Source organism: Delphinus delphis, chromosome 5 (genome assembly GCF_949987515.2).
Source record: "Delphinus delphis chromosome 5, mDelDel1.2, whole genome shotgun sequence".
NCBI classification, from domain to species: domain Eukaryota; kingdom Metazoa; phylum Chordata; class Mammalia; order Artiodactyla; family Delphinidae; genus Delphinus; species Delphinus delphis.
This window is the reverse complement of record NC_082687.1, coordinates 64,726,417-64,754,086: the sequence shown is the minus strand read 5'-3', so window position 1 is coordinate 64,754,086 and position 27,670 is coordinate 64,726,417. Positions and strand designations below refer to the sequence as shown.

The following is a 27,670-nucleotide window of genomic DNA, read 5'->3' as shown; positions in this document are numbered from 1 at the left end:
GGAGAAGATCATTTTGGGGTGACCTATTAGCTTCAACCCTCATGAACTTGGATATCCAAATCTCTCCCCAGATCTGGGAACTTCTCAGCCATTATTTCTTTAAATTAGCTTTATGCTTCTTTCTCCCTCTCTTCTCCTCTGGGATTCCAATAACTAGTAGATTGTTTCTTTTAATGGCATTCCATTATTTACACAGGCTTTCTTCACACTTTCTCATTCTCTTTTCTTTTCGTTTCTCTGATTGGATGGTTTCAAATGACCTGTCTCCTCATCCATTATTTCTTTCTTCTGCTTGGCCAAATCTGCAGTTGAAGATTTCTAAGAAATCTTCAGTTCAGTAATTGTATTCTTCAACTCTAGGATTTCTGTGTTTTTTTAATAATGGTTTCCAATTTCTTTGTTAAACTTCTCATTTTGTTCACTCATTGTTTTCCTACTTTCATTTACTTGTATGTATTCCTTTAATAGTTCAGTGAATTTCTTCAAGAGGATTATTCTCAATTCTTTGCCAAATAGTTCACAGATCTCTTCCTTCGGGGGCAGTCATTGGAATGGAATTTTGTTAGTTTCCTTTGATGGTGTCATGTTTCCCTGATGATTCATGATCCTTGTGGCTTACACTAGAGTCTGCACATTTGAGAAAATGAGCACCTCTTCTAGTCTTTACAACATGCTTCAGCAGGAAGTCCTTCACCAGTCAGCCCATCCAGAGATTCTGGGTGACACATAAGGTGGTTTCCACAGGGAAGTTTACTGCTGGAGCCATGGGGTGGGCAGTTGTGATGCCTGGGTCAACAGGTGGGCAGGCCAGATGCTTGCATATTCAGGGATCATCCTGGTGCCTGGGTACAAGAGGGAGGACCTGATTCAGGGCCCACAGAAGCCAGTCTGGAGTCTAGTTCCACATGGGCCAGACTTGAGCTGGGGTGTGTCAGGGACCTGTGGTCATGGTAGTTGTCCAGGTGCTGAGCCCAGGGGCCACAGAGGCAGTTGGTGCTGGGATGTGCCATGACCTGGGTTCATGGGAAACTGCCAGTAGCCTGGTGCTATGGAAGATGCCCAGGGTCATGGAAGGCAGCTGGTGCTGAGGTGAATCAGGAGCCTGCTGAGGGCCTGGTGCCACAGTAGTTGACCAGCACCAAAGTAACCCTGTAGCCTGGGTTCACAGGAGCTGGCTAGTGCTACAATGGATCACGGGACTGGGTTTGTTGGAATTCTCATGACCTGGAGCTGAGGAGTCACAGGAGCTGCCTGGGGCCACTGGAGCTGACAGACACTAGGTAGAGATGGGACCTGGGTTTGCAGGAGCAAAGTTGACATTTTGGCAAGGGATGAGTGTTAGGAATCCCTATGCTGCCAATTTGGTCTGATGATGAAATCTCACATACTACTGCTAATCTTTAATAATTAAAGATTTTAGAAACTTAAAAATAAAGTTCTGAACATATGGTTTAAATCTTACTACTTAAATAAAATGTGTTTGACCAACTAAAGTTGTCAGAGCATTAATTTTCTTAACTGGATGATTAGCAGACTATTATGAGTGAGAACTCTCAACTGACACAAACCAGAGAATTTACATTTGGGCAGCTAAGTTATAATGTGGAATATTACTCCCACTTACAGTTTAGTATTCCCGTGGTGTGAAAGTTAATCTCAAACTCCTTAAGGAGCTTAGAGTCTAACTGGATTATATACAACTAAATATTCTTTTAGATAGGAAGATAAATTGCAAGACTATCGTTATATACAATAATGTTAAAGTATTTGCTAAATATGAATAAATATACATAAAAATATGGATACATCAGTTGTTTCTGCATTTACCTATGCTCAAAAACTACTGAGTATATACTATGGCCAGGTATTTTAGGTACCAGGGCTGTATGACTGAACAAAACAAAGTCCCTACAATTAGAAACTATGACTTATGATGGTAATATAATATTTTCATTTTTATTCTTATAATATCTACGGAAAGCACTCACTAGTAACACCTTTAGAGAATTTTAAAATGTCAGGGCCTTCAAAAAATAAAGGTAGTGAGAGGCAGAGTGAGCCTAGCCTAAGGAAGAAGAGATACTCTCCTCTAAACATATACAGGCATATGGCTTCATGAGAGTTGAAAGAATAGAATAAACACTTGTTTCAGGTTGGGTATGGTTCCTGTGGTGCCATTAGACTCTTGCTGTATATTGTAAACCATATGATTATAATAATTATTTTAGGGCTGGTAATCACAATGTAGTACAACCTAGGGTAAGTGACACACACATTTATAGAACGTTTCATTACTATTGGATCTTTTAAAACATGCATTAATGTTTTAGAACAAAGACAAACAAGAAAACGTCAAAGATTTATTGAAAAGCAAAGTTTTAGATTGTGTCTAGAAGTCAGTAGATAAGTTCCCAATCTCCTACACCTTCAGCAAGTACTTTGTAATTGATTTAAGTATAATCATAAAGATCTTTAATTATTAAAATGATGTAAATTACATTCCAAGGAAGAAAAAAATCTTAATATTATTTCTAAAATACTGAATTTTTAAATGTTGAAAAAGTATTTGGAGACCAAGACTTTATCGCTATAAAGATAAATTACTAACACCATATTCCGTAAATCTTCCACCACACTGGGGATTTGCTGTCGGTCTTTTTGATGATTTGCTGTGTAATGCTGTTCCTCTAAGCTAAGTGTTTAGATTTAATCCCTATACGTTTAATTTTCTTATGTGTAAAGTTACTTGAATTATCAAACTACAATATACTGACAGTTTCAGAGTGTCAAGCTGTAAAAACTGGCTTGGCCAGTCAATTTGGGAAACCGGAAAACAAATATTATACACATTCAACAAATGACACTGTGAACTAGTCTGCCTATATACGTTTTCAAGTAATATTAAATCACGGGGCAAAACTTCTTTCTCTTTTGCCCTAAACCTTATCTATAGTCCCTCTCTCATAGTGAATATGCAAAAAGATGTAATAATATTCTGAAAATAGATAATAACTACAGCAACAGGTTGTGAATAAAGCAATATAAAGTGGCATCTTAAATAATAACCAATACCTTCACTATATAAGCAGTAAAATTTTCATATAGTTATTTGCCAAATGTCCTTGTTAAAGATGTCACTCTTTACTTATATTTAAAATATTCCCTAGAAATTAAAGAGAAATTACCTTTGAAATATATCATAAGTCCTCAGGGGCTGTGAGTATAAGCTTTGATTTTTATTTCCTGACCCAGGTAAGTGCCCTTTTGTTGTCTGAAAGATGTTTATTTAGATTAAAATCTTAAAGTACTCCAAATATTTTATATGAATCTTTTACTCACTACTGAAATCAAATTAACTATTTCATCAATTAAAGATAAGTAGTATATGACCAAAGTCACAGAAAGCTGCCTGCTATCTTCATTTGTAAATGGAAGAGAAGACTGGCAACTGGTGCCTGAAAATTTTTTTTAATACTTTCAGTATAAATTAATTTTAATCAAATATCAAAAAAAAACTAGAGCATTTTTTACTTTATGCAAAGGAATAAAGTTACACTTAACAGTTACTGGATAAGAAGCTATTGTGCAAAGACAGTTTATAAGTTTTTATTTTGTTTGTATATCCTGTTAGTCTCGTAAAACTTGCATATTATTGATGTAATACATGCACATGGTTTTAAAAAAACAAATAGTAAAAAACTGCAGTCCTGTTCGCTAGAAGCATTCACTTTTATCTATGTGTCTGTAGTTTTTATATTTATCTCTCTAATTATATATAACATGTCTGTATTTCTTGACTAACTTCAAATTATGTCTACTGACTCCTTGCTATGAAACAGGAAGATTTAGTTCACATATACTGTCTTCAATCTGCTTTCTTCTCTCCTCATTCTAATGTCAATCAATCCTATTTGAGCACTTGATATGTAGTTAGTAAGACTGAGAAACTGCATTTTAAATTTTACTCAACTTTAATGAATTTAAATTGCTAGATGTAGCTAGTGGCTATCATATTAGATGGGCAGTTCTAAATTATTCCTACCTTTAGGAATGTACAAAAGTTTTCTTTATGATCTAGTACTATAATCAATTTTTGTATATGTTCTATAAATGCTTGGAAAGAAGGTATACAGTCTCTATTTTCAAGGTAGGATTCAGTTTATCCATCAAATTTTGCTTATTAATTGGGATATTTAATTGTTCTACAGCCTTAATTTTTTTGTTCACTTGATACACTTTGGTCTAAGAGAGATCCATTAAAGTCCACCAGTAAAGTTTTTCTGAATAACTTTCCAGAATCACTTTTACTTTTGAATATTAATGCTCTACTATTTTTCTACTATTTTCTACTACTATTTTGAATATTTTGCTCTACTAATCTACTATAACTTTCCAGGATCACTTTTACTTTTGAATATTAATGCTCTACTATTTTTGAAGAAATACTATTTGGTATTTCTTCATTGTAAATTATAAACTTTACAATCAAAATACCCATTAATGTCTCATTTAATTCCATCTTTTCTCCATATTTACATTTTACAGATAGTTCTGTTATTTTAATAAGGTTTTTATTAAAATAATACTTTTATAATATCATATGTATTGAAGTCCATCTTCCATTTCTTCATGTTACCTATTAGTTCTCTACTATAAGCTATGTTAAGATGTTACACTTTCTCATCACCAGATTTCAACCAAAAACATGATATTTCTTATGGTCTACCTTTCTGCTGTTAGATACTTCTATCACTACACTTGTTGATTTTAAATGCTATGGACTTCTAGTTACTACACAGGAGGCAACTAGCATACTTAGCACACTTATTCAAGCTCCCACCTTCTTTCCCCTTTTCCTTCTGAATTGTTGGTTGTTTCATTATTAGGGTATAGAGCAGACTAAGGTCTGCTTAAATATCAATTTCTCAGTGAAGACCTTTCTGTCCACACAATTAAAAATTATAAATCCCTCTGTCCCCACCCTAACACTCCAGCCCCCTCCCCTGATTTGTTTTCCTCCATAGTATTAATCACCATCTAACATACATTTAAGTTAAGAGTTTCTCATCTGGTTTCCCCCAGTTGGAATGTAAGCTCCCCAAGGGCAGGCCTTTTTGCATTCTTTGTTCACTGCTGTAACACCAGCAACAAGAACAGTGCCTGGCACACAGCAGATGTTCACTAGGTACTTGCTGAACAAATAGGATAAAGTCCACTACTAAAAGTATATTCAAAAACTGTTAAAAAGCTTTACTGAGAGAAATTAAAGGCCTAAATGAATACAGAAGTATATTATGTTTATGGTACTGGAGGACTTCCATTACCAGATTTAAAGCTACAGTAATCAAGACTTAGAGGTACTGATGTAAAGATAAGTATAAAGTTCACTATATAAAATAGAGTTCAAAAAAAGACCCACACACATATGATTAATTGATTTTTGACAAAAGTGACAAGGTAATTCAGTGGAGAAAAAGAACAGTCTCTCAATAAATGGTGCTACAACAACTGTATATCTATGTGGAAAAAAAATTTTTTAAGAATCTCAACCCTTTTTCATATCATATATAAAAATCAACTGAAATGAATCATATACTTCAAAGTAGACAAACATTTCTTAGGACACAAAAATATGAAGAATAAAAGAATTAATCAACTGGATTTCATCAAAATTTAAAACTTTGCTCTTCAGATACCATTAAGAAAATATAAAGGGCAGCCATAGATTGGGAGATCAAATTTTCACAATCCTAATATCTGATAAAAGCCTCATATCAGAATATATTTACAAAAACAAACCTCTTACATCTCAGTAAATGAGTAAACAACCCAATTTTTTAAATGGGTAAAAGATCTGAGCAGACACTTCACAAGAGAAAATATACGAATGACCAATAAGCACACATAAACATGCTCAATATCATGTCATTAGGGAAATGCAAATTAAAACCACAATGACTTAACATTACATACCCACTAGAATGGCAGAAATTCAAAAACGCTGACAATACCAAGTGTTAGCAAGAATGCAGACCAACTGAAAATCTCATTGCTGAAGGGAATGTAAAACGGTAAAACCACTTTAGAAAACGGTTCATCAGTGTCTTATGAAGTTAAACATATAATTACCATACAGCCCAGCAATTCTATTCCTACATATCTGCCCAAGTGAAATGAAAACACATGTCCACAAATGTTTAGCAGTTTTGTTTATAATAGCCAAAAACTGGAAGCAATCCAAAAGTCCAACAACTAATAATTATAAACAAACTATGCCATATCTCATACAATGGAAAAGTATTCAGAAATAAAAAGAGAAAACCACTAACACAGATGAGTATCAAAAGCATTATGCTAAGTGCAAGCTAGACCCCGAAGACCATATACTGTAGTATCCCATTTATATCATATTGTATAAAAGGTGAAATTGTATTATCAGAAAACAGATTGGTGGTTGCCAGGGAGAGAGAACTTTTCATGTTGACAGGAATTTTCTGTATCTTGATTGTGGTAGTGGTTACAAAAATGTATATGTCCGTCAAAATTCAACATGTATACTTACAATGGATGAGTTTTAACATATATAAATTATACCTCAATAAATCTGATTTTTAGAACGTATACTAGGTCAAAAACTAAAACCCACCTACCTAAAACCCAAAAGAATACTTAATACAAAATTGCTCAGGAAAATAGAGTATTATGTGAAGCTTCTAAAAACCAGTAAGGAGTTGTCCACATCCAAGTAGGATGAAACAGTTTGCAGTGGGTCAATATTCTTCTTGAGAACAACTAGAAAAGCTAAATAAATTACAAAAAAACATATTTTTAAAGGCAGCGTATAGCTGTCTTTAAAACATGGGGGACAAGAAGGTCTACCACTCCAGAGAAGGGGGAATCTTTTAAATTTGTTTAGATGATCTGCAGTTGCTTTCCCTGGGGTTATTTCCAGATTATGGGCTGAGTGTGAAGGCTGAAAACTTGAGATTTGGCCTGTACAAAACGTTGCTGCTGAGGAACCAAGAAACCAGGAGTGCTTTTGGTGTTCACACAAGGCTGGAGTAACAAAAATGGGAAACTGCAGGGACCTCAAGCTCAAGGCCAATATCTCTCACAGGACATTTGCTTAATTTTAAAACAGTACAGGGTAAGAGGCTAAATAATAATTGAAAACCTTTGAAAAGCAAAGTGAAATTTTCCACTTTGGCTCTGCTAAGGGGTAAAGACCCTTTGAAACGAAATGAAAGGCTTTGAAATGAAAGTCCTGGAAAACCACACCCTACAAATAAAGGAAAGAAGAAGAAGAATACCACCAAACTACTCAAATAGCAACCTAGCCTCTGTATAAATTAAGGTGACTGGCTCCCTAGTCTATCTGCCTAGAAGAAAAGGTAAACACCCTCTGGCAGAACATACTTGATGCTTGCTTTATTTTGTTTTTTAATTCACAATGTCTGGCATTCAATCAAAAATTACAAGACATAAACAAAAACTATCAACCAACTTGACCTAATTGATATCTACAGAACACTCCACCCAACAACAACAGAATCCACATTCTTTTCAAGTGCACATGGAGCATTTACTAAGACAGATCATATTATGAGCCATAAAACAAATCAATAAATTTAAAAGGATCCAAGTCATAAAAGTATATTCTCTCATCACAAGAGAATTAACTTAAAAATAATAGATCTCTGGAAAACCCTCAAATTCTTGGAAACTAAATAATATACTTCTAAATAATGTCGAGGCCAAAGAAGACATCAAAAAGTAAATTAAAAAGTACTCTGAGCTGGATGAAAATGAAAAACATATATATATTAAAATTTGTAAGCAATATTTAGAGGGACATTTGTAGCACACATATAGCAGGGGAAAAGGTCACAGATTAATGACCTCAGCTTCTACCTTAAGAAACTAGAAAAAGAAAACAAACCTAAAGTAAGTTAAAGAAAGGAATTAATAAAGATCAGAGCAGAAATAAGGCAACAAAGAGCAGGAGAACTAGAGGAAATCAGTTAAACCAAAAGCTGATCCTTTGAGAATCTTAATAAAGTTAATAAATCTCAAGCCAGACTGATCAGGGAAAAAAGAGAGAAGACACAATTTCCCAATATCAGGAATGACACCAAATCTCTGCAGATTATACAGATATTAGACTCAAGATATATTCTATAGCTATTTAAAGGATAATAAGAGAATATTATAAACAACTTTACTAATTCAACAACTTAGATGAGATGGACAAGTTCTTTGAAAAACCTAGCAACATATGAAGTGACAGAACCACACAAACACATGAAAAACAACAGAAAAACAATATACGTAGACCAATGGTTGATGCAGTTACTGAAATTAATAACAAGCATTTAATCAGTATGTTCAAGAGACTTGAAGTCTATTAAAAATGTATAAAATAGGATCAAATGGATGTTTTAGAACTCAAAGTTTCAATGTAAAATTAAGAACACAATAGATTGGCTTGGAGAAAAAGTAAGATAGTTGTTGGTATACTATAAGATAGGTCATTATAAGATACCCAAACTGAAATATATAGAGAAAAAAATTTTTAAGAGACATGTGAAACATGATGACAGGGTGTAATAAATGTTTAAATTAAAATCCATAAAGGAGGAGGGGGCAGAAGCAATAACTGAAGATGTAATGACAGAGAATTTTCCAAACTAAAGGCACCAAGCTACAGATTCAAAAAAGCTCTATGAACATAAAGCAAATACAAAGAAAAACACACCTCAACACATCATAGTCAAACTGCTAAAAAACTATGACAGCAAAGAAGGCATTTTGAGAAGTCTTTTGAAAAAAATAAAAGAATTATTAGCAAGACTATAAGCTGACACATTACCTTCAGTAAGACTTTAACAGAAAGCCATAAGACAATGAAATAACTACTGACATAGAATTCTATACCCAGTGAAAATATAACTCAAAAAAAGGTGAAATTAGGATGTTTTCAGATAAACAAAAATGGAAAAATTCACTGTCAGTAGGTAGGCTGGTATTAAAATACATACTACTAAAGGAAGCTATTCAGACAGAAGGAAAATGATCCCAGACAGAAACAGAAATGAGGGACGGAAGAACCCTGGAAAGGGTAAACATGAACAAAAATTGACTGTCCAAAACCATACTATCTTGTGGAGTTTAAAATATGTATAAATAAAACACAGAACAATAACAATGCAAAAAGGTTGGAGTATGAGTTAATGTGTAAGAAGGTGTCATTATTGGGGAATGGTAAAAGTAATAATTTGTATTATCTGTATTATATGTAATTTGTATTGTAAATATGCTTGTTTTAACCTCTAGAATAACCACTAAAGGTATAATGAAAGAATATATAACTAACAAATTAATAGGAGGAAAAACAGGAAAAAAAATTAGATTAACACCAAAAAAAGCAAAATAGGAGGGATAAAAAGGAATGCAAAACAGATGACTCAAAGAAAAGTCAAAGTTGATGGTGGTTACAAACTTGGCTATTATCAGCAAAAATGTAAATGAATTTCAGTTGACCCCTGAACAACACAGGTTTGAATTCCACAGGTCCACCTGTACACAGATTTTTTTTCCAATAGTAAATATTGGGTTCCCCAAAAAGTTCACTCGGTTAATGATTACGTTGTTCAATAAATTTCTTGGTGAAAATGAAATACATCTTCTATTTTTACTTAAAATCAAGCGAACCTTTTGGCCAACCCAATACTTCAGTAATAAACGATCCGTGGTTGGTTGAATTAAAGGATGTGGAACCCTGAATACTGAGGAACTGCATATATGGATGAACCATGGAGGGACCCACTATAAGTTATACGTGGATTTTCGACCTTTTCAACCACAAAGAAGGTTACTGTCCCTAACTGCCACAATGCTCAAGGGTCAACTGAAAACAAAGTAAAGGACTAAGACTAGATAAAAATAATGAAAACATTACTTTACAAGTAAAGATATACAGAAAGCATGATGAGAGGAAAAAAGCAGTTTATAAAACTGCATATATTCCACTTGCTATAAAATTGTAACATGTACATGTACATACATACACATGCACACCCACACCCATCCCAACTCCCTTAGAAAATGCTGAAAAAAATATTAACAGAGCTTTATCCCTGAGATTTTGGGTGATTTTTTTCATCATAGATTTTCTTTGTAGTTTTTGGTACTTTAACTCTTTCCCAAGGAACAAGACTCATTTTTATAAAAACCACAAAACTATTTTCAAAAGAAAAAAGTCTTACGTTTTAATAATGATTGGCCCCAACAAAAGTAAGAGACTTAAAGAAAAATATATGAATGTGATCAAGTCTAAAAAGAAGCTAAACAATGTAAGCCTGTTTCATACAATAAACTACTGGTGAAACAGAGACCTTTATAAGTACAGATATTATATCATCATCATTTCTGATGGAGACAAAAATTACCATGTAAGAGTTGGAAATAGCATTTTCCATTAACTAATGTTTCTCTCATTTCTCTTCTTGCTTCTAATAAAATTTTGTGAAATTTCTATAGAACTACATAAGTTAAAGTTGTAAAATAAAATTTAGGTTCTAACATATTTCATTTGAATTTGTGGGTTTTTTCCTAAATAACTTCTAATATTGTTTCAACTAAAATTTAAGTTTCGACATAGAAAAAAAGTCACCGCTTTTCCATAACTTGATTTGGCAAAAGTATCTCAAAGAAATATGCAATACCACGCACCCTGGCAACATCTTCTAATAACTTTTTCATTGTTCTGAGTCACATAAAAAGGTCAAGTACTCCCAAACTCTATATGTAGATACAAAACTCTAAGCAACTTATTGAAATTGGAACTCCCCTCCAAAAAATGATAAGAGCCACGTTTGGTACACACTATGAAAGTAACAAAACGACAGAAATAGTAATAGCTAACATTTACTGAACAATTAACTCTGTGATAAATACTCATTACTCTAATTACTTTGCACATGTTGTTTAATTCTCACATAATATTATGAACTAGTATTATCTTCATTTTACAGATGAGAAATTGAGGTAACATTTGTCCAATCACTAGCAATAAAACCAGGATGTAAATGCCAAGCAGGCTAGCTATAGAGCTGTGCACTCTTCATCCCTATACCATGCTATAAATGTAACTAATTAAGACCTTTAAAGTAGTCTGCTGTCTTCGTTACTAAATTTCAGGTAATAAATAACAATAAGCTTTATTTAGAATAAAACCAGATATTTTAGTAATCTGATCATGCCACTGAGAATAAATGGAAAAAATAAACACCCCCAAATTTCCTATTTTCATGACAAAAAAGAAAAAGGAAAAAAGCAGTCGCTATCAAAAGTAATAGTCATACCCTAACACCATACACAAAAATAAACTCAAAATGGATTAAAGACCTAAATGGAAGACTGGATACCATAAGACTCTTAGAGGAAAACATAGGCAGAACATTTTTTTTTTAACATCTTAATTGGAGTATAATTGCTTTACAATGGTGTGTTAGTTTCTGCTGTATCACAAAGTGAATCAGCTATATGTATAATATATCCCCATATCCCCTCCCTCTTGCATCTCCCTCCCACCCTCCCTATCCCACCCCTCTAGGTGGTCACAAAGCACCGAGCTGATCTCCCTGTGCTATGCGGCTGCTTCCCACTAGCTATCTATTTAAAATTTGGTAGTGTATATATGTCCATGCCACTCTCTCACTTTGTCTCAGCTTACCCTTCTCCCTCCCCGTGTCCTCAAGTCCGTTCTCTACGTCTGCGTCTTTTTCTTGTCCTGCCCCTAGGTTCTTCAGAACCTTTCTTTTTAGATTCCATATATATGTGTTAGCATACGGTATTTGCTTTTCTCTTTATGACTTGATTCACTTTGTATAACAGACTCTAGGTCCATCCACCTCACTACAAATAACTCAATTTCATTTCTTTTTATGGCTGAGTAATACTGCATTGTATATATGTGCCACATCTTCTTTATCCATTCATCTGTCGATGGACCCTTAGGTTGCTTCCATGTCCTGGCTATTGTAAACAGTGCTGCAATGAACATTGTGGTACATGACGCTTTTTGAATTATGGTTTTCTCAGGGTATGTGCCCAGTAGTGGGATTGCTGGGTCATATGGTAGTTCTATTTTAGTTTTTTAAGGAACCTCCATACTGTTGTCCACAGTGGCTATACCAATTTACATTCCCACCAACAGTGCAAGAGGGTTCCCTTTTCTCCACACCCTCTCCAGCATTATTGTTTGTAGATTTTTTTTTTTCTTTTTTTGTGGTACACGGGCCTCTCACTGTTGTGGCCTCTCCGGTTGCAGAGCACAGGCTCCAGATGCGCAAGCTCAGCAGCCATGGCTCACGGGCCCAGCTGCTCCGCGGCATGTGGGATCTTCCCGGACCGGGACACGAATCCGTGTCCCCTGCACTGGCAGGCGGATTCTCAACCACTGCACCACCAGGGAAGCCCTAGATTTTTTGATGATGGCCATTCTGACTGGTGTGAGGTGATACCACATTGTAGTTTTGATTTGCATTTCTCTAATGATTAGTGATGTTGAACATCCTTTCATGTGTTTGTTGGCAATCTGTATATCTTCTTTGGAGAAATGTCTATTTAGGTCTTCTGCTCATTTTTGGATTGGGTTTTTTTTGACATTGAGCTGCATGAGCTGCTTGCATAGTTTGGAGATTAATCCTTTGACAGTTGCTTTGTTTGCAAATATTTTCTCCCATTCTGAGGGTTGTCTTTTCGTCTCGTTTATGATTTCCTTTGCTATGCAAAAGCTTTTAAGTTTCATTAGGTCCCATTTGTTTATTTTTGTTTTTATTTCCCTTTCTCTAGGAGGTTTATTTTTGTTTTTATTTCCCTTTCTCTAGGAAGTGAAAAGATCCTTTTCAAAAAAGGATCTTGCTGTGATTTATGTCACAGAGATAGGCAGAACACTCTCTGACATAAATTGCAGCAAGATCTTTTTCAATCCATCTCCTAGAGTAATGAAAGAAAAAAAAATAAACAAATGGGACCTAATTAAACTTAAAAGCTTTTGCACAGCAAAGGAAACCATAAACAAAATGAAAAGACAACCCTCCTGCAGCAACATTCATCTCCAAAATATACAAACAGCTCATGCAGCTCAAAAAAACAAACAACCCAATCAGAAAATGGGCAGAAGACCTAAATAGACGTTTTTCCAAAGAAGACACACAGATGGCCAAGAGGCTCATGAAAGGATGCTCAACATCACTAATTATTAGAGAAGTGCAAATCAAAACTACAATGAGGTATCACCTCACACCAGTCAGAATGGCCATCATCAAAAAATCTACAAACAGGGCTTCCCTGGTGGCGCAGTGGTTGGGAGTCCGCCTGCCGGTGCAGGGGACGCAGGTTCGTGCCCCGGTCCGGGAAGATCCCACATGCCACCCAGTGGCTGGGCCCGTGAGCCATGGCCGCTGAGCCTGCATGTCCGGAGCCTGTGCTCCACAACAGGAGAGGCCACAACAGTGAGAGGCCCGCATACCGCAAAGGGAAAAAAATAAAAAATAAAATAAAAATAAATCTACAAACAGTAAATGCTGGAGAGGGTGTGGAGAAAAGGGAACCCTCCTACACTGTTGGTGAGCATGTAAATTGGTCCAGCCACTATAGAGAACAGTATGCAGGTTCCTTAAAAAAACTAAAAATAAAGCTACCATATGATACTGCAATCCCACTCCTGGGCATATATCCAGAGAAAATCATAACTTTAAAAGATACATGCACCCCAATGTTCACTGCAGCACTATTTACAATAGCCAGGACATGTAAGCAACCTAAATGTCCATCAACAGATGAGTGGATAAAGAAGATGTGGTATATATACATAATGGAATATCAGCCATAAAAAAGAACGAAATGATGCCATTTACAGCAACATGGATGGACCTAGAGATTGTCATACTGAGTGAAGTAAGTCAAAGACAGACAAATATCATATGATATCCCTTATATGTGGAATCTAAAAAATGGTACAAATGAACTGATCTACAAAACAGAAGTAAGAGTTATAGATGTTGGGCTTCCCTGGTGGCACAGTGGTTGAGAGTCTGCCTGCCAATGCAGGGGACATGGGTTCATGCCCCGGTCCGGAAGGATCCCACATGCCGTGGAGCGGCTGGGCCTGTGAGCCATGGCTGCTGAGCCTGCACGTCCGGAGCCTGTGCTCCGCAACGGGAGAGGCCACACAGTTAGAGGCCCACATACCGCAAAAAAAAAAAAACAAAACCAAAAAAAAGAGTTACAGATGTAGAAAACAAACTTTTGGTTACCAGAGGGGGGGGGGGTAGGAAGAGGGATAAACTGGGAGAGTGAGATTGACATATACACACTATTATATATAAAATAGATGACTAATAAGGACCTACTGTAACTCTACTCAATACTCTGCAATGACTTATAAGGGAAAAGAATCTAAAAAAGAGTGTATATATGTGTGTGTATAACTGACTCCCTTTGCTGCATAGCAGAAACTAGCACATTATAAATCAACTATACTCAAATAAAAATTTTTAAAAAGTAATAGTCATAGGAACCTGATAAAATATGTAACTTCCAAAAACAGGCAACAGAAGACACCTTAAAACTACTGCATTAAACTTTAAGATCATATCTATTTTCCCCTGAAAATAGTTTAATCTAACAGTTTTTCTCCCCGATTTAAACTACAGGATATAGATACCTAAGGGTTGAATAAAATTTCACAGAAATCCTATACACAGGTAATGTCAATTCTTTGGGTGAAAGTATTCTTTCTTGGTATTCAGACTTTCCTTTTAAGGAAGTTTTTTTGAGCAATCAAACAAACTCTCTGTTCTGTTGTAAAAAATGTTACAGCTTAAATTTTAATTGAGTGTGTAAAGACTGCTTCATGGATTCCTACCTTACTTGAAGGCTTATTCAAGAGCACTGCTATCCAAATCATGTTTGCTCATGAAATGCCAAGTTACTTTAATACAATTCAAAGTTAAACCTACCTTAGAAAGAAAATATACCATTATAAAAATCTTGGAGTCATTATTATGAATCAATATTAGATAATTTATCATATGCTTCTGGCATATTTTTTCAACAAAAAGCACAAAATTTCTGTTTAATCTCGACATTAATACAAATTCAGTAAAATTCTACTTGAATTCTAATTCTTCTGAAGACTATCCTATTGAAATTTTTTTAAGTATCAACTCTACCAGATGACTAATGCTGTCAGTTCTAAAAGTGACCATTTTTTAAATAATTTTTTAAAGTATTTATTTATTATTTCACAGCTCCATGGAGCATGCGGGATCTTAGTTCCCCAATGAGGGATCAAACCCACGCCCCCTGCAGTGGAAGCACAGAGTCTTACCCTCTGGACTGCTAGGGGAGTCCCATTGTTTATAATTTTAAAAACTGAAAACTTGCATCCAACAGAAATAGACCAGTAAGTAAATTATTACACAAACATAAATGAGGATATCACATAACTATTAAAAATAATAATGTTGTAGAAAAATACTGATATAAAAATGTTCAAGATTCACTGTTAAGTGAATAGAATAGTTTGCACAATAGTGGACGCATTATGAGACCATTTTGTAAACATCACGTCTATAAGTGTACATGTGATGTCTATATGTACACTTATAGACATGTGATGTGGCTAAGCAAAACACAGGGAGAAGATATTTCAGAAGGTTAACAATGGCGTCTAGTGGTTGTGAGAATTCTAGTGGTATTTTCAAAATTTAATTCATGCTCTGCATGTTTCCCAAGTTTTCTACATTAGGGATACACTATTTTTATAACTGGGGGAAAGATTAAGAAAGAAATAAGCTATTTATGTTACAGCCATATTTTAATGCAAATGATAAATTCTTAGCAAGTTGTTGGTTTAACCCTCATTGTGGCAACACCCATTTGTGTTTTATTTTTTAAACACAAAATTTTGAGCATGAATCAATCTGTATTTTCATTTTCTACTATCTTGGATGGGAATTAAAAATGTACATATCTGATTAAATGTGCCCTCTTTGAAAGAGATGGGAATTTTTGTCTTATTCTTGGATCTTATTAATATAAAAATGAGAAAATATTTCTGAAAAATAAAAGGTAAATCACATTCTAAACAGTATCCTATGAAAGTCAAAAATAATACATAAAAATTTATTTTTTACAAGTGATTTTTCTGTAGACTTCTAAGACTTAAAATAATAAGTAGACTTACATCTTTATGAAATACACACCTAAAATAACTAATAACTCAAAGTTGACACTATACTTATGAGGAGTTTAGGTAATTTAACATTTGCATAATCAAATACATGGAGAAAAACAGCAATCTCTTACCCACCTAATTCACAGGAGTTATACCTAACAGAGCTATAAAAATAAGTAACAAATGGTTGTAAAGCAACCTATAAATATAAATGCCATTATAAAAATCACAGTCAATTAGCAAGAATTAAATTGCTCTGACACTTAAAATGTATTCTGTAATTCATACACTCCGTCTAGAATTTTAGACTCAGAAAAGGAGAAAATACAATGTCCACTGGTACAGTGCTTACAAGAAACTACACTTTAAAATTATTTTTTTACTTTATGCATCTGAGAAGAACTGGTAAGAGACACAAACAATAAGAGGTAGTTTTGCTGTGGAACTCTGAGTTTTCACCATATTGTTGTTTGCTTTCAGAGTTTAAAATACGTACAGCAAATAAATATTTTATTTGACATAGCACCAGAAGTAAAAATGTAGGGGAGGGGGGACATTAAATATGTGCTTTGAGGGAAAAAACAACTTACTTTTTTTTTTTTTTTTTTTGCGGTACGCGGGCCTCTCACTGTTGTGGCCTCTCCCGTCGAGGAGCACAGGCTCCGGACTCGCAGGCTCAGCGGCCATGGCTCACAGGCCCAGGCGCTCCGCGGCATGTGGGATCTTCCCAGACCGGGGCACGAACCCGCGTCCCCTGCATCGGCAGGCGGACTCTCAACCACTGCGCCACCAGGGAAGCCCCAACAATTTACTTTTAATATTAACACTGCCTGACATATTAGATGGTAGACAATAGTTAACTGGCAGAATTAAATCTCCTATTCTAAAATCCTGAAATCTAAGAGAGGCTGTATTATAATGATCAAATAAAACATCAAATGGTTCTTTCCAGTGGGAGAGAGTAAAAAGCAAGCAAACAAAAATAAACTATCAATTAGTGTTCATAAGTGCCTGCTATGAGGATGCAATTTAACTCCTTACTTCCTTACCCCTTAAGAGCTAAGATTTGAGCTTTATGTTCTATCCTTTCTTAACTATTTAAAACGTTGAGATATCTACTCTCCCTCCAAACTCCATGCCCACAAAAATAAAAAGCTAGAAATAGTCTTACCCTTACAAACCTCATGTATCTATGGAATCTATCATTTCCCATCTTGTGTTATAATCATTACATACATGCTCTTTTAACCATACTAGATTTCAAACCCTCTGAGGGCAGGGTCAATTATACTTTATCTTTCTATGTATGTCACATAGCTTAGTAAAGTGTCTTGACTAATACTCAACTTTCTATCACCTAAAAAGAATTAAGTCTTGGTAACTATTCGCAGCTTGGTTTAAAAAAACAAAGACAATACAAAAAAAACCACCACCTCTGGAACTATTAGAAGGGCAATGTTCTCTCTGAGTGGAAGTATGCATGCAACTTGTCTGCTGTCAGTAAAGCACAAACCGGACCAAAATGCCTCTTCTCCCCTTTCCGCTTCAAAGGCTGGATTCCATCCAAGGCTGGATTCCATCCAAGTCAATCAACGTCTCTTAGTTAAGGACAAAGCCTGCCTAGGTTCACTTCAGAGGACCAGGAGAGGCTGATGTAATCTAAGGGGCTTTCTAGTGGTCTGCAAGTACAGGAGAATAAAATCAAAGTTTAACCTGTGAGCTACTGACCAGGTCAAAACCCAAAGAAAACGTTAGAATGTGGACCCTAAAGAGTCCTATAAAAGCCATGGAATCCATGTCTTACAGGTGAATTCAATCTACATCACATAAAGCTCACACCAGTTAAGACCTCACTACAAACTCTGTAAATGTACCCCAAACCAACCAGCCCCTCACAAGTGAAAAGATGAGAATGTCCTACTGTGTATACTACACGTTAAACTTTCTCACATACTCCAGGTCATTTCCCTGTCCTGTGGGTTAGTAACAGCCCACAGTAGAGGCAAACTGGCAAAGTAGACGATCAATCAATATAATTCTATTTTCAAGATTGAAAAGTCTATGTTTGTAAATGCACAGAAAAAAAAAACTGGAAAGTTATATAACAGTGTTAGCAGCAGTTATCTCTAGGGAGAGATGTGACAAAGTGGAAGTGTGCAAAGGGCGTTTTCTCTTATTATATATACATTGTATTGTTTTAATTCTTCATGAACATTGATTTACTTCTATAATGTTAAAAACAAAATTTTAAGTAAAATTTTGAAATACGATTCTGTTTTTTCAAAAAGACTGAATAGACCCACATGGAATTCAAACGAAAAATAAATGCCATTTGCAGAAGTTTGGCTACTAGAGACCTACAGATCAAAAAGAAATAACACAATTATCCTATCCTACAAAATAAAAAGGAATGCTGGTAACATAACAAAAATGCCCATAGCAACTGTCACTCAACATTCACTACTTTTGATTATACAACATTAGCCACCAGAGGAATTTTGAGTACCCACCGCCCAAAATTACATACTGCTTGTAACAATCCATAAGTTGTAAGAAGTTTTTAGTGTTTTGCACCAACAGATCATTGACTTATCAGTTTAATTTTCCATAAGTAGTACTATATACATGTATACAAATATAAATTTACATGTCACTGAGGTTCATGTCTGATTGCCTTGAGAAAACCATTTCCCAATCTGAAAAGCAAACTACCTGGACAATCAATTCTTTTATCATTTTAATGGAGTATTCATATTCTCCAACTATTTGTCATGACAACTTTGGAGTTAAAATAAGTAAAAGTAAAATTTTATACAACTACGATTCCTGGGGAAGAAAGGAAGGGAGGACAAACTATGCTCTGAAAACAGCATAATCCAGCCATAATGCCAAATGTAAATAACGTCATATATTTTAGCAAAGCAAAATAAGACTAAACATCTTTAAGAGTTAAACTGGTGACCTCAGCCTCTTTCAATTTTAGTTCATTTTCCTAAAAAAAATTAAAAGAAATCATATTGAAAATAGCCAAAATTACCATAAATTAGGAAGGAAAGACAAGCAACAGAAAAAAACACACAGCAAATTATTTTGGAGAGGAGAACTTTGTTTAACCTTAAACCTATAATATAGTCACAAATATTTTAAAATATAAGGACATACAGTGTGCATGTCACTTCCCACTATCCCCTCATCATGCTACTTCTCCCTCTGCCCCATCACTGTCAGTTTTCCACTATCCCTCCAGATTTCTTTGTACGTAGAAAAACAAACACAAATCTGTATTCTTATTCCACGGGTGCCCCCTTAACACACAAAGTAGCACATTATTCACACTGTCCTACATCTTGCTTTTTTTCGCTTTATAACATATTTTGGAGATCTTTCCATGTCATTACACAGAAAGCTTCCTCATTCTTCACAGCTGAGCATGACTAGTTCTACCACAACTTCCATCTATCTTCTTCAGGCTAACCTTTAATGACATTCTGTTCAGTCAACTACTTAACACCTGAGTTAGTTTCTTCCCCCCCCCCCAACCAAGATTATAAAACAGAGAAAGCACCTCATTACCTAAATTTTATCCTTTTTAGAACGTTTATTTTTCAACCGGGTAGAGGGAAAACGCCGCATGATTTTCTCCTCTTATCACTTAAAATGAAGCTACAAATTAGAATGCAGACTTAAGTGAAATTACCTTTTTTTGATTCGGGGGATCAGCATAATAGCCAAATCAACAATTACTGTAAAAGTTTCTTTACTTCTTGGGCTTTTCCTTCACTGTAAAAGAAGACATTGGTTTTTTTCTTTTTTTTTTTTTCTTTTTTTTAAGGTTAGAAAGGCTTAAGGTCGTAGAGCGTGGCATTCTGATAGCAAGAAACCGCCACCTGATTCGCTCTTTCATTTGCCAGGTCAGAGGACGAGGCTTTTACCTTTCAGGATTCTGATATTACTAACAGGACGACTTCTACACCGGCGAAAACGCACTCAGGAATATAAGCTCTGCGGCGCTACGCGTTGGAAACTACACTCCTGGGGCCAGAGCTCCAGGACTAGCTATAAAGACTCCGGCTTCGCCGGCGGAAAGGCAGCTAGAAGAGCCAGCTGCCGCGGTGACACGGAGCAGGCGGGAGCGGGTGGACGGAAGGAAGGAGGAGCGGCGCCGCGCGGGGCACCCTCGAACCCGCGCAGTCGCTCGAGTCGGACGCGCGGAGCCGCGCGCTCCCCGGGGACCGAGGCCCGGAACCGCGACCACTAACGGAACCAGCCCAGGGGCGGCGGTGGCCGCCACACGGACTGCGGACCGCGGCGCGAGGGCCGAGGGCCGGGAGGGCGGGGGTTCCCCGGAGGAGCTGGCCGTCCTGGCGCCCCATTGGGCTCCGCTCCAAACGTGCCCGAGTTGTGACAGGAATAAAGTGGGTCACAAGGCCTAACGGGTCCCCAGCGAAAGCCCTCTCCGCACCCGGTCTCCGGCTTTCCCGGCCGCTCTGCCGCTCGAATCGGCCCCAGCCCAAGAGCGCGCTCCAACCACCCGGCCCCGCCGTGCACCCCAATCCCGCCCCTGCCCCGCAGGTAACCCCAGCTTTTCCGGAGGGCCCCTCAACCGGGGCAGGCCTCCGCCCCAACTCCCGAGAAAAGACACACTAGGGCGACGGGCAAAACTTGGGCTTCAGCACCCGCCCGCCCCTCCCCTGGCCGCCGCCCCCCGGCCCCGTACACACCGCCCCCCGCTCCCTCCCCTTCCCCGCGCCCTCACCGTGTGGCTGGCGGCGGCTCCGGCTTCTTCCCTCCCCCACCCTGGAGCCTAGCTGCGGTGACTCGGAACAGCTAACCCGGCTGCGCCCGGAAGACGCCGTGGCTCCCAGCTCAGGCAGTACCTGGGGCTGAGCGGCGCCCCCCACCCACCCCCAAACAATTCCCCGCGACTGCCTCCCGCTCCTCCTCCCCCTCCCTTTCCTTCCCCTCCTCCACCAGCACCGGTAGCACGCATGCGCCGCCCAGGCAAGCCTACCGGCGGACGTCACGCCCCAGGCCCACCCGGTGGGGCGCCACTCACCGGGAGCGCGCACGCGTCGGCAGCCAGATTTCCTTCGCCCTCTGGGTCTCGGGTGTTTCCTTTTTTAAGCCGGTCGCCGCAAGCTGAGGCTGTGATTGCACTCCTTCTCGGCGCATGCGTCATCAGTGACCCCCGCGGGCTCCGACGGCTGGTGCTCTGCGTTCGCCCCTCCCCTCACTCTCCCTTTCCCCGGCCCGTCTCGGTGCGCATGCGACTTGCCTCGTTAGTCAGCCCGGAGCTGCGGAGGGGTTCCCGGGTGCCGGAGGAGACTCCCGCTCCCTTGGGCCGCGCGTTTGCGCGATCCGCGGCAGCCGCCGGCCGTGCAGGAAAACCGAGATCTCCCTGGCGCTCCTTCCCTGCACCGGTTACTGGAAAGCAGGGGAGGCGGGGCCTGGTCGGCTGAGGGTGCGGCCGAACCCGGGAGTGTTAACTTTGGGTCAGGGCGGCTTTGGTGTTCACCCTGGATTCGAGGAGCGAGGAGGAGAGAAAGGAGAGTTTCTTGTATGAGGGATCCAGAGGCTAAAAAGCAGACCCTCTCTCAGATCCTCTCTCTCTTGAAAAGCAACTCATTTTGCGAATGCCAGGAAAAAATTTTCGGGTGTTGGCGGGTGAAAGACTTTTTTCCCCTTCCAATGGTATCACTTGCGTTTTGCCTCCTTGGACTGGAAGAGGGGATTTGTGAAGGTGACTGGATCTCCAGACTCTTCCCTTCCCCTCTCCTGCAGGTGCACTGCTTTAGTCGCTTCTTATTGGAGGGTGGGCCTGGGGAGACCGGACGTGAATCCTTGGCTGGAGGAGGGAAGCCAAAGAAGGTATGGATGTGCTCCTTTGGAGTTTTTTACCTGATCCTAAAGGCCAGGTGACAGTATAAAGGAAGATGGGAGATGAAGCAGTGGGGATAAACCAGGACCCTAATTTGCACTGCTTCCCATGTTAGAAAAACGTGTGAATATCTCCCCCTTATCTTAGGGGGAAATTACTTCCCTCGATGGTTAAGACACACTTGGTCCACAAGGGAAAGCACATTTCAGTAGTTGAAAATTATTGGAAGAGATCTTTTACTTTCCTAATTCCTAATAGTTTTCGTATTTTAATGAATGTCCTTGGGGTTTGAAATAGAAGTCATTTTCTTGTTTCAAAAAATAAACAACTGTTGTGACTATAAAATCCTCCCTTCAAAGTAACATTCATCTCAGTAAACATTTCAAATTCTTGCAGTGTACTCAAGAGAAAAGGAACATCAGAATCGAGGAACTTATTCAGATCCCTGATCATTCACCTGAGGATTTTTCTGTCAACAGTGGGAAAGCATGATGGAGTCATCATATGACAGGATTTTAGTAGACATTTTTTTTCCTGCTTAGCAGTCTTTCCCTATTCTGATCATTTCCTTTGGAGAACTATCCTTTCTTCACTCTCAGACCATATGGCTGAGGCAGGACTCCAGAGGAAAACATATTTGAGTTAATCTTCTGCCTTAGGTTAGACTTACTAAGAAGGGTGATCTCTCTTTTCCAATGGATTTAAGTCTGGAAAAATGGAAGCCTGAAGCCATCTTCCCACTCACAGATTCTGAGAAAAAAGGCAACATGGAAGAAAGCAGATTCAGAAATGGAGATTTGGCCTGGAGACATGTGTGATGCCCTGAATCCATTGTGGACTAGATAATTCTGGAAATTTCAGCTAAATTACTCAATAAATTCTTTCATGTATCTATTGCTTAAACCAATGAGAAGTTTTCTGTCACTTGCGATCATGAGTCCTAACATACTGGTAGCAAGAGATGAGGCAAGATTAATAATACTGATAAGGAAGGTTTCAACTAGACAAGAGGGTTTGAATGCTTTTCCTAGGATGTGGATGTTTATTCTAGAGAAAGTGATATATTCTGCATCATCTAGAACCACATATCTTCAAAAATACCTTTGCGGGCTTCCCTGGTGGCGCAGTGGTTGAGAGTCTGCCTGCCGATGCTAGGGGACACGGGTTCGTGCCCGGGTCCAGGAGGATCCCACATGCCGCAGAGTGGCTGGGCCCGTGAGCCATGGCCACTGGGCCTGCACATTCCGAGCCTGTGCTCCACAGTGGAAGAGGCCACAATAGTGAGAGGCCCATGTACCGCAAAGAAAAAAAAAAAAAAACCTTTGCCCTTTTTAATGGTTCCATTGTCCTCTTATTCACTAGGAATGTATCATGTTCATCTTTGACTCCTTCCTCTCTTTATGTATTTAATCATTTACCAAGAACTGTTGATAATCCCCTGTTTTTCTGCTCAGTCCTCTGCCACCACTCAGACATTTCCCGTGGCTCAGTTCACAACTTATCTTTCTGCCCATATTCTCTCCAAGACGAAAACTGTATCAGATATTTTTAATCACATTTCCAACTGCCAGACTCCACTTTTCCCTAAAAGAAAAATCCTGCCTCATAGTTTCATAGACCCTAAATTGTCCCCCAGCCTAAATCCTCTCCTTAAACACAATTTATGTAATTCAAATATTGTTCATTTCTTCTTGTCCACCTTGCTATAATTTAAACTGAGCATTTCCAACTCCCTTCCCAACTGATCTCCACAGTTGATGTCCTGATGGAGGCAATATAGCTTAGTGGCTAAGAGTACAAAATTGGGAATTAAAGGCCAGGATTTATTCCAGCCCCACTACTTAATATCTGCATGACTCTGAGTAAGTTATTTCTCTGTTCTTCACTTTCCTCATCTGTAAATAAAGGATAATAATCCTGTCTCATAGGATAATTGAGAGAAGATATAGAATATAGATAGAGAGTGTGTGTGTGTGTGTGTATTGTACTACCTGGTACATAAGAAATCCCATAGTGGCTATTATTAATGATGTTCCTTTTTGTGTAGGTCTTACATCTCTTGCTCAATTTCTTCCCCTAGTTCCCTGTGTCCTTATGTCCTTTCTGTTCTTTCATAATACCTCTCTCATCCATCCTCTCCTTGACATTCCTAGTTTTGCCACTATAGTTTAAGGTGGATTGGAACATGGGAAGTTTGATATGCATAATAGGGAATATACTGTTAGGGTTTTTTTTGTTTCTTTTTTAAGAATCCTTCATGGTTTAATCAATTATTCTTTCTAGATCCTTTAAAATAGTGGGAAGTCAATAATATGAGGTGGTATTACAGACTGTAATCAAAAGTCTAGGCTTAAATCCTGACTAATACTTACTAAGAGACACTGAGCAAGTTAAGTAATTTCTCTGAGCATCAGGGTATTTATCTGTAAAGTGAGAAGAAAAGCATCTCAGAATTGTGATGATCAAGTGTAAATTACAAACTACTGCAGAAAGGTTAGGTGATAAGGATGGGTAGTTTTAGATTTTTATGATTTGTTGTTGAAACCCTAGGAATGATTGAAACAACTCATAGATTTGCAACTCCAACCTACACCTCTCCTTTGGGTTCCAAACACATATCCAATTGACTATCTGATGTCTCCTCTTGACTATCTCAAATATCTTAGATGCTCCCTTCAATCTGTTCTCCACAGAGCAGTAAGAATATTCTTTTAAAAATATAAGTAAAATCACATGTTCCTACTTAAAACCCTTATTGTTTCCCATTATATCCAAATTCCTAATTGTGGCCATAATAACCTCTTTGATCTAGCCCCTGCTACCTCTCCAACCTCATGTCCTACCATTTTCTTCTTTTCCTGTAACACTTCCAGTTCCTTGCTAATCTCTCTGTATTCTCAGACTTTGGTACATGCTGTGCCCTTGCCTGGACCACCCTCCTACCTTTTCTCCTGGCTGGTTCCTCCTCAATCTTCATGTCTCAGAGATCTAACTACCCTATTTAAGAGGTCTCCCTCCTACCTCTCACCTGCCCCCCACACACAGTACCCACAGTTATTCTCTATTACTGCGCTTTTTTTGATATTTGTTTTCTTATCTATTAACTAGCTTCCCCTTGACACCACTACATGGTAAATTCCAGGAGGCAAGAACCATGTGTTTTTTTCACCACTGTACATGCAGCATCCATTTCAATGCTTGAGTTAAATGAATGATTGAATGAATGAATGAATGAATGAGATGAAAGTTAAAACATGCTAGAAGATTTTTAGGATCATTCTTATGTTCCAAATTATGATTGTAGGCAGATTATAGTCTTGTCAGGAGGTAAACTTAAGCAATGTATATTAAAGTACAAAGGAGAGGTAAACTGAAAACGGTTAGTGAAACACTAGTACTGTGTTAGTAATTGAGTATTTGAAGACCCACAAGAATATATAACACTATAATAGACACAGCTAACACCTGTATGAGAGGCTGCTGAATGAGGTCCAAAATAGGCAACAAAGAACATGAAGTACTCACCCTCTAAATAGCTGCTTACATTTGGACCCAGATACTTTCTCCTTCAGCCAAGACTACAAGCTGGACAAAACTGGACCTAACACTCCCACTTTCAGGCCTATAAGCAGAACACATGAGAAGAAGAGGATGAGAGAATCATTGGAGCCATGTCTTACGAGGTTCCTGGAGAGCACTGTGGCTTTTCATTTCTCATTTATTCCCCACCCTACTCTAAGTTATGTGAACGAGGCTCCAACAGAATCAGCTAGAGAAACTGCAGTGACTGTAAGAAGAGACTGGAATCTCATCTCTTGCAGATTGTTGATACGCTCTGCATCCAACTACATGAACAGGAGGATAGAGACTTGGAGAGAAACAGCTAGCCAGGAAGTGGGCTTAAATAATGTAACTCCTACAATTTGCCATGGCAAGGATACGTAAATTTCTACAGGGTCCATCAGTGCTGCTGAGAAAGTGCCCTCCGGGTTTGAAACACCTTGACACCTAAGGGGAAAAGAAATTCTAGCAGCAAGAGGCTGGTATACTTCTGGGAGTGGGAACTGAGAGAGATCAAAAGAGAAAGAGCTGCAGAAAGAACGGATCGCCCATATCAAGGAACCATGCAGTGGAGAGGCTGCCTCTGAGTTTCTAGAACTCAATGTGCCCATTAAAGAGTGAACATTTTGATGCAATATGGATTGTATTTACCCAGTTAAGAGAAACGTATCCCTTTCTTCCTTAATCTCCCTCCCAGTCCCCAAACCACAGAGAATGGACCTTGAAAAGAGAGGGAGGTAATTGGCTAAAAACAAACTCCACCTTCCATCTTCAGAGTTCCTGAGTCACAAGTTCAGCCAGAGAGCACTTGCCTGGGACCTGAGATTGGAGTTTTAAACCAGACAGACTTTTCATAACCAAAAGTGTGAGAGAAGAGTTAAAGAATATGTTCAAGATGTCTTTAGGGGACTTGCTAACTAGTGCAGCTTAATCAACTAAGGATCTCATTAACACAAAAATTCCAATTCAGCTAGTCTGGGATGGGGCCAGAGACTGCATTTCTAACAAGTTCCCTGGGGCTGCTGCTGATTCTAGGACCACACTTTGACCAATAAGAGACACTATAAAGTAGGGAAGGGAGTTTCAGTACAGCATGGTTGGCAGCAAGGAATAGAGAAAAATATTAGGTTGGCTATATGAAATATCCATTTTTGTAGGTCAAAATGTTTGAATATTGGCAATTTCAAAAAACCTTTTAAGTTTGTATCCAAGCAAATAAAAATTCATTCAATAAAATGGGAAGCACAATATTAAATATTAAATAATTCCCCCACATTCTAACAATTATTTATACCCTACTTAAGTGAGAATGTATAAATGAAGTAGGGTATGAAATAGTACTGACCTGTATTGGTAAGCACGAGTACTTGCTAGAAGAATGTATTTGTGTGTGTGTGTGTGCGTTACTTGAAAAAGGCTGAGGCTGGAATCAAAAGCAGCCACCTCTAACATGCTATAATTTTATGAATTTTACAAATGTTAAAGTTTTCATGAACTATGCTTTATGTAAAAACTACTGCCACCTGGTGGATTTAAGAGTTAAAAGAAATATGGATCTTTTTATTCAGACATCTTAAATACTTTTAGTACTTCCTCTGTTAATTTTTACTTAAAAAAGGAAATAGGCAAATATGGATTTACTAAAACAAGATTACATTTAGGGGAACCTTTTGCATTTAGTTTCAATTGGAAGGGAAATAATGTTTATACTTATATATATTAGATGGCACTAAAGTTACATTTTAACTTTATGATAATATGGCTTTTCCCTTAATTTCCACAACTGTTTTTATCCTCAATGGGAATTTTTCCATCCATTTGTTAGAGAATTTCAGGAGTTGGATCTTATAGGTAATTATGTCTCTGATATGTGTGCATAAAGCTATAATAAAGACCACTATGTGCAACTCCCAACTTTCCTTCCCTTCATCCCAATATATATATTTTCAAAACCTTTCTTTGTTATCTCAGAAGGGGTCTTCCTG

At 38.0% G+C, this 27,670-nt stretch overlaps 1 protein-coding gene across 12 annotated transcripts in view; it reads right to left on the bottom strand.

The window, feature by feature from the left end:
• CLOCK (clock circadian regulator) overlaps positions 1-21,466 on the bottom strand; it is a 136,353-nt gene extending 114,887 nt beyond the window's left edge. For 7 of the 12 annotated variants that reach the window (XR_009519559.1, XM_060012495.1, XM_060012503.1 and 4 more), the window contains exon 1: positions 19,944-20,894. The gene's annotated coding sequence lies outside the window, so the exon portion shown is untranslated. Of the gene's footprint in view, positions 1-19,943; positions 20,895-21,002; positions 21,092-21,302 lie in introns of those variants that run through there. The other 5 variants (XM_060012497.1, XM_060012494.1, XM_060012502.1 and 2 more) reach the window with 3 other exon arrangements.
• Between the last annotated feature and the right edge of the window lie 6,204 nt (positions 21,467-27,670).